This window comes from Callorhinchus milii, unplaced genomic scaffold, assembly GCF_018977255.1.
Source record: "Callorhinchus milii isolate IMCB2004 unplaced genomic scaffold, IMCB_Cmil_1.0 Scaffold1133, whole genome shotgun sequence".
NCBI classification, from domain to species: Eukaryota; Metazoa; Chordata; class Chondrichthyes; order Chimaeriformes; family Callorhinchidae; genus Callorhinchus; species Callorhinchus milii.
Genome location: NW_024705874.1, coordinates 7,233 through 14,464, shown reverse-complemented (window position 1 = coordinate 14,464; position 7,232 = coordinate 7,233).

The following is a 7,232-nucleotide window of genomic DNA, read 5'->3' as shown; positions in this document are numbered from 1 at the left end:
TACAGGAGAGACGCTGGGATTGGTTGTGTGTCTACAGGAAAGACACTGGGAGTGGCTGTGTTTATACAGGAGAGACACTACGAGCGATTGTGTGAACACATTCCTGATAATCATCTCTCAAGAAAAAAACAATAATGATTTGATCACTCAATCCATGACAATTTGTGGGTCGCTGCTGTGCGCAATTGGCTGCCGCGTTTCATCCACATATATACAGTCTAATATCTTAACAGCATATTCTGTAAAGCGCTTTGAGATGTCTAGAAGATGTGATAAGGCACTGGATCAAGTGCAAGAATTATATTATTTTTATTATTAATATTGTTACAGAGTGAAATCCTTTTCTCGCCCCGCCCAAAACCCTGCAGCACCGCTTTACTGCCACCAGAGGGCGGTGCTGCACTTCGTAACTGCCCACAGTATTCTCAGCAAATTAATAACAGTAATATTCTTGTGATTCTATTTTGCGCTGTTCACTTCTTACAGACGCCACAAAGCGCGTGTATCGTAAGAAAAATCCCTTCTACTCCTTGAGGGAAGGTGAAAAGGGTCTCCATCGAGTTGATCTGGAGGTTGGCAACCAATGTGGGAATCAAGCCAGTCTTGTGTGATGGACACTCGGGTGGACATTGCGATTTCTGCCTGTCCCGGGCTGTGTGTCTGTGTGTGTGTGTGTTTTTGTGTCTGGGTATGTCTGTATGTCTCTCTGTGTCTGTTTGTCTGTTCGTCTGTGTGTTTGTGCGTCTCTGTATGAGTGTCTGTGACGGTATGTGTATCGGGGTGTATCATTGTGTGTGCCTGTGTGCGCATGTCTCAATCTGTGTGTTTCTTGGTGTGTCTGTGCGTAGAGAGGAAACTTGCACAAGGTTTCGCCCCCAATTGGGGATTGACCCCCTGTCTCTTGCTTGCGAGGCGTGGGCTATAATCACTGAGCTACAGTACCTGTTACAGAGACAGTTTACGGTATATACTGTGATGCGCTTCGAGTCGTTCCGAAGACGTGATAACACTCTGTATCAAATACAAGGATTACTATCATTATTATAAAAAGGGCTTTCACCCTCAAAAACCTCCTCTCCCCTTTAAGAGAGGGACGGCCTCGCTTTAAATACCGAATATGGTCAACAGATCAAAATCCTGCTCTGGCCCCGTGACCGAACCGAGCCCCGCCCCCAGCTCCGGCCCCGCCCCCAGCTCCGGCTCCGCCCCCAACCCATCCCCGCCCCCAGCTCCTGCCCCGCCCCCAAATCCAGCCCCGAACCTCAGCTCCGGCCACGCCCCCAAACCCAGCCCCGCCCCTATTTGTCTCCAGTTTGTAGCAAAGCCTCCAGCGGCTGATTGACAGAGAGAAAGCTAGAAAGTGAGAGTGAGTGTGAGAGAGAGGGAGAGAGTTAATGCAAAAAGCGGTTTATATATTTGGGATTAATGCAGAATTAGGAATATTTTGCACTGATGCACTTTAAACCCCGAGGATCTGGGGGGAATTTACACCCGTTTTCCGTGTTTGTCCCCGGCTGTGGGATTAAAATCAACACCCAAAGTTAATGCAAAACCGTATTTATATCGTTGTGTTTAATGCAATCATTGGGGTTTATTGAACTATTGCACTTGAAACAACGCGGAAATGGGTACTTTTAAAACCGTTTCCCGTGTTGTACACAGAGAGCGCGTTATTATTTCAACAGAAAGTCAATGATAAACCCCTTGAGTATCATTGGGATGAACGCAGATTTAGAAAGCCTGGAATGGGCTTTGACAGGTATGGCAGAAGTGCTGAGGAGCTTTGTACAATGTGGGGATTATTGACGAGATCAGGAGCAGAAAGCTCCAGCTTGATATTTGTGGTGTCAATCGTGACTTACTTTAGACTTTTCTCTGTGCAAATTGGCTCCACATTGGCTCTCAAATAAAACATAAGCTTCTCAGTGGATCCCGAAAAATGTTGGAGCCGTGGGCCCAGTGTTAAAGGTGTAATATAAACTACAATCGGGGAGCGGCAGCAGGACAGCGCGGGGAGGAGCCTGGGCCTACTGACCCAGGTACTTAAACTCGACGCCGGAGCGAGTGCAGCCAGTCGGGGAGCGGCGGCAGGACAGCGCGGGGAGGAGCCTGGGCCTACTGACCCAGGTACTTAAACTCGACGCCGGAGCGAGTGCAGCCAGTCGGGGAGCGGCAGCAGGACAGCGCGGGGAGGAGCCTGGGCCTACTGACCCAGGTACTTAAACTCGACGCCGGAGCGAGTTCAGCTCGGGGAGGGGGAGGGGGAGGGGACGGAGCGGGAGAACTGCGACGTCATAGATTAGTCTTCAGGTGAGTGCGCGCGCACAAAAAAAAAAAAAAAAAAAAACCCTCCGCGCCCCCCCCCCCAGGGCTCACATCAGAGCCCACTATGGTCCTGTTGGGTTCGCTGCCCCAATCTACGGGATAATGCCATCCACCTGACCGCTCGCTCCCGGTCCCCGCGTGCGCACTATGGCTGCCGCTTTGACCCGAGCCCCCTCACCCCCTCCCTCCCGCCCCCCTCCCTCTCTCCCCCCAAACCCTCCCCCCTCTGCATCTCTCCCGCTCTCTCCTCCTCTCTCTCCGTCCCTCTCGTCTTCTATCCCCACTTGACCCTCCCACAACCTCCCTCTGTTCCAGTCTGGGAATCCTCCGCCGCGCTCACCGTGGCACTCGGCGTTGGCTGTCCAGCAGCAGCCACACCGACTGCCCCATTCCCCACCACACTCGCCAGCCACCCCGGACACAGACCCGGGGAGTCAACCTCTCCTCCCTTATCCCCATCCCCCCCACCCCTGCCTCACAACCGGGACCCCCCTCCCCTCCCACACACCCTTCTGTCAACCGCTCCCTCCACATCGGACTGCAAAATGTCTGCTCCCTCTGCAACAAGGCCCTGGTCATCAACGATCTCATCCTTGATGAGATCGTTGATATCATGGCCTTGACTGAAACGTGGCTCACCCCAGGTGACACCTTCCCCCTCACGGAGGCTACGCCACCCGGCTACACCTCCCACCACATCCCCCGCCCTAACCGCCGTGGCGGTGGTGTTGCCCTTATCTCAAGGACACCACTTGCCCTATCCCCCTACTCCACTGGCTCTTTCCCCTCCTTTGAGCACCTCACCCTCTCCCACCCCTCATTCCTCTCCCTTAAAATCCTCCTCCTCTACCGGCCCCCTAAAACCTCTCCCACCTTCATCTCTGACATTTCAACACTCCTCACATCTCTTTGCCTCTGCTCCGATCGCCTCATCATCCTGGGCGACTTTAACCTACACTTCACCCCCTCCTGCTCCATCTCCACAGACTTCTCTTCCCTGCTCTCCTCACTCAACCTCTCCTTACACATCAACTCCCCCACTCACAGTCACGGCCACCCACTCGATTTGCTGATCACCCGGGGCCTCAGTGTCTAGGATGTCACTATTACCGACAAGGCGATCTCTGACCACCACTTCATCTCCTTCACCACCTCCACCCCCCTCCCCACCTCCACCAGACCCACCACCATCTTCTACCGCCCTTGGAAGAAGTTACCCCCACAATCCCTAACCGATGCCTTGGAGTCCTCTGAACTCCTCTCCCTCTGGCCTTCAACCCTCACCGACCCCTCTTCTCCTCTCTCCCTCCTCCACAATACCCTCTCCTCCACACTCGATACTCTTGCCCCCATCACTTCCCGCACTGTCTCCTACTCCCGCTCCTCCCCCTGGTACACCACCCACCTCCGCTCACTGAAAAGCCAGGTGCGGGCTGCTGAACGCACCTGTGTCAAATCTGGCCTAACGGTCCACCGACAAATCTGGCTGGACCTCCTCAAAATTTACCGCTCCACTCTAGCCTCGGCCAAGTCGTCCTTCTACTCCAGGATAATCCTGGAGGCGAAGAACAACCCCAGGCTACTGTTTTCCACCACATCCCGACTCCTCCGTCCCCCCCGCCACCCCGCGCAGGTCATCTCCTCCAACCTTCACTGCGAGGAGATGCTGGATTTCCTTGAATCCAAGATCAAGGGAATCCGCTCCGCGGTCACTTCCCCTCCAACTTCCACCCACCACCCACCCCTTCCCTCCCACACTCCGACTCCTACCCATCCTCCCCTACACACCTTCGTACCCGTTTCCCCACCCTCTGTCACTGAACTCATCCTATCCCTAAAACCAACCACCTGCTCCCTTGACCCCATCCCCACTCCACTCCTTATCTCCCAGCTCCATTTTCTTGCCCCACACATCACTGACATCATAAACCTGTCCCTCTCCTCTGGCTCTGTCCCCATTCCATTAAAAACTGCCATCATCACGCCCACCCTGAAAAAACCCTCCCTTGATGCGTCGCAGCTATCAAGCTACCGGCCCATCTCCAACCTCCCCTTTCTCTCCAAGGTCTTGGAAAGAGTTGTCGCCTCCCAACTGCGCTCTTTCCTCTCCACCCATTCTCTTTTTGAACCCCTTCAGTCAGGTTTCCGTGCTGCTCATAGCACAGAAACTGCCCTGGTCAAGGTCACCAATGATATCCTGACTATCTGTGACCAGGGCTCCCTCTGTCTCCTCGTCCTCCTCGACCTATCGGCAGCATTCGATACGGTCGACCACGCTATCCTACTCCACCGCTTGTCCTCCCACCTCAACCTTCAAGGCACTGTCCTTGAATGGTTTAGCTCTTACCTTTCCCACCGTCTTCACTTCGTCTCAACGAATGGCTTCTCCTCCACCCCCCGTACTGTCTCATGTGGTGTCCCTCAGGGCTCTGTCCTCGGTCCCCTCCTCTTCACCCTCTATATGCTCCCCCTCGGTGACATCATCCGCAAACATGGGGTTAACTTCCACATGTATGCGGATGACACCCAACTCTACCTTTCCTCCTCTATTCTCAACTCCACGACCCCCGATGTCCTGACAGCTGTCTGTCCGACATCGAGTCCTGGACGAGAGACAACTTTCTTCAGCTCAACGTGCGAAAAACCGAGGCCCTCCTGATTGGCTCACGTCAGCGCCTCCGCACCTCAGGCGCTGACACCATCAGCATCCAAGGCTGCACTCTCCACCTCTCAAAGCCAGTCAGGAACCTCGGCGTTTTGTTCGACCCTGAGCTGTCCTTTCTCCCTCACATCCGCACCACAACTGGCACCGCCTTCCATCACCTCCGGAATATCGCCAGACTACGGCATTACCTCACCCCTCACGCTGCTGAAACCCTGGTTCACGCCTTTGTCACCTCAAGGCTGGACTATGGGAACTCTCTCCTCGCCGGCCTTCCCGCCACCTCCCTCCACAAGCTGCAGGTCATTCAGAACTCTGCAGCTCGTGTACTGTCCCGCACCAGGCTTCGGGACCACATCACTCCCACCCTCGCTCGCCTCCACTGGCTCCCCATCCCCCAGAGGATTGATTTCAAGATCCTCATCCTCACCTACAAGGCCATTCACGGCCTTGCTCCCTCCTACCTCTCCAACCTACTATCCCCCTACCTACCTGCCCGTACCCTCCGTTCCTCTGGCTCCGGTCTGCTCCACGTCGCCTTGCTTCCTCCCTTTCCTCCTTCAAGGCCGGTCTCAAAACCTTTCTCTTTGACCGTGCCTTCAGCTCCCCTCTCGATTCTCTTCCCCCTCCTCGCTCCCTCCCTTCCCTCCCCTCACCCTGACCATTTCCTCCATCCTCGCTCCCTGCCTTCCCTCCGCTCACCCTGACCATTTCCCCCCTGCTCGCTCCCTCCCTTCCCTCCCCTCACCCTGACCATTTCCCCCCTGCTCGGGTCATGACCCAACTGTGCAGCTCCTTGGGACGTCCTACTGACGTGAAAGGCGCTTTATAAATGGAATCTTTTTGTTGTAGATTGTTTTCCCCAGACTCTGTGTGACTACATTATAATGTCATCCCTTTACCTGCAGGAAGGCGAGAGCGTCTTTTCCAAGTTGTGACTCTAACTCGGAGAGTTCTTGTTGAACAGAATCTAATTTGCACTGAATCTCTCGCAGATTTGTTTCCATTCTCTTTAAAATCTCCGCCTCTCGCTGTCTGAGATCTCGGATTACTCGCTGCTCTCTGTCAGTCAGGCTGTGGTGCATTTTAGCAAACTCACCCGTGACGTGAGACTGCAGACTGTTCACCTGTTCCTGCAAATGTCAGACATCCAAACATTACACACAGTAACCAGAAACACTGAGACATCACACCGTGTACACACAGTAACCAGCGACACCGAGAAATCACACCGTGTACACAGATTAACAAAGACACTGAGACATCACAACGTGATCAAACATTAACCAGAGACCAACTAACAGCCCAGACATCAGCCCCGACACAACTTACCTTAACTTGTGAAATCTTTTCTCTCTGGTTGGCTTCAGCTTGTAGAGCAGTTTCCTTCCTCTCTGTGAGAGAAGTTAAAGAGGACTTCACTTGATCCTGGAATAAACGCACAGAATAAAATTGTTTGACGTGAAAACATGACGTGGAAACACAATGGATCCCTCGTGAGGGTACCGTTACCTTGTAGATTTCAGCAGCTTCGTCAATGGGCAGCAAGCTGTGACCTCTGTGTTCCTGCCCATGACTGCAAACTACACACATCAATTTCTTGTCTTTTTCACAGAACAACTTCAGTTCCTCCCGGTGTTTCTCACACTGAGGTTTAATTGCCATCTGTGTTGGGTCCAGAATGAATTCACGAGCTTTCTCCACTAAAATGGCCAAGGCCCAATTAACGTTGAGTTTCCTCTCAGCAGTAACTTGGCGACATTCCGGACAGGAGTTTTCCTCCTGCTTCTTCCAACTCCGTGTGATACAGGAGCGACAGTAGTTGTGGCCACAGTCCAGACTAACAGGATCGTTAAAGAATTCCAGACAAATGGCACAGTTTAGCTCCTCCGTCAGACGCTGGACCTGATGTCTAGAAGCCATGTACACCCGAAGTTTCTCTGGTCCGAACTGCTTCAGGCTCAGTGCATTGATGCTGTGTGTGTCCCGCCCTGTGACAGAGTTCACTCCAGTCTGATTCACACAGCTTCACCTGTGGAGTCAGGATTGTTAATAACGCCCAGGATTTGGAGGAAGGGAATTTGTGATGTGGAAATGGACCAAAGTTCACCAAAGAACAGGTCAAATGCGTGTGAGTATACAGAGGGAGGAGATAAGAATCGCAGTAAATATGGAACAAGGAATAGACACAGAGAGCAATAAACCTGATTCCTCTCCTGAACACTTGGAAATTCCCTCTCAAGAA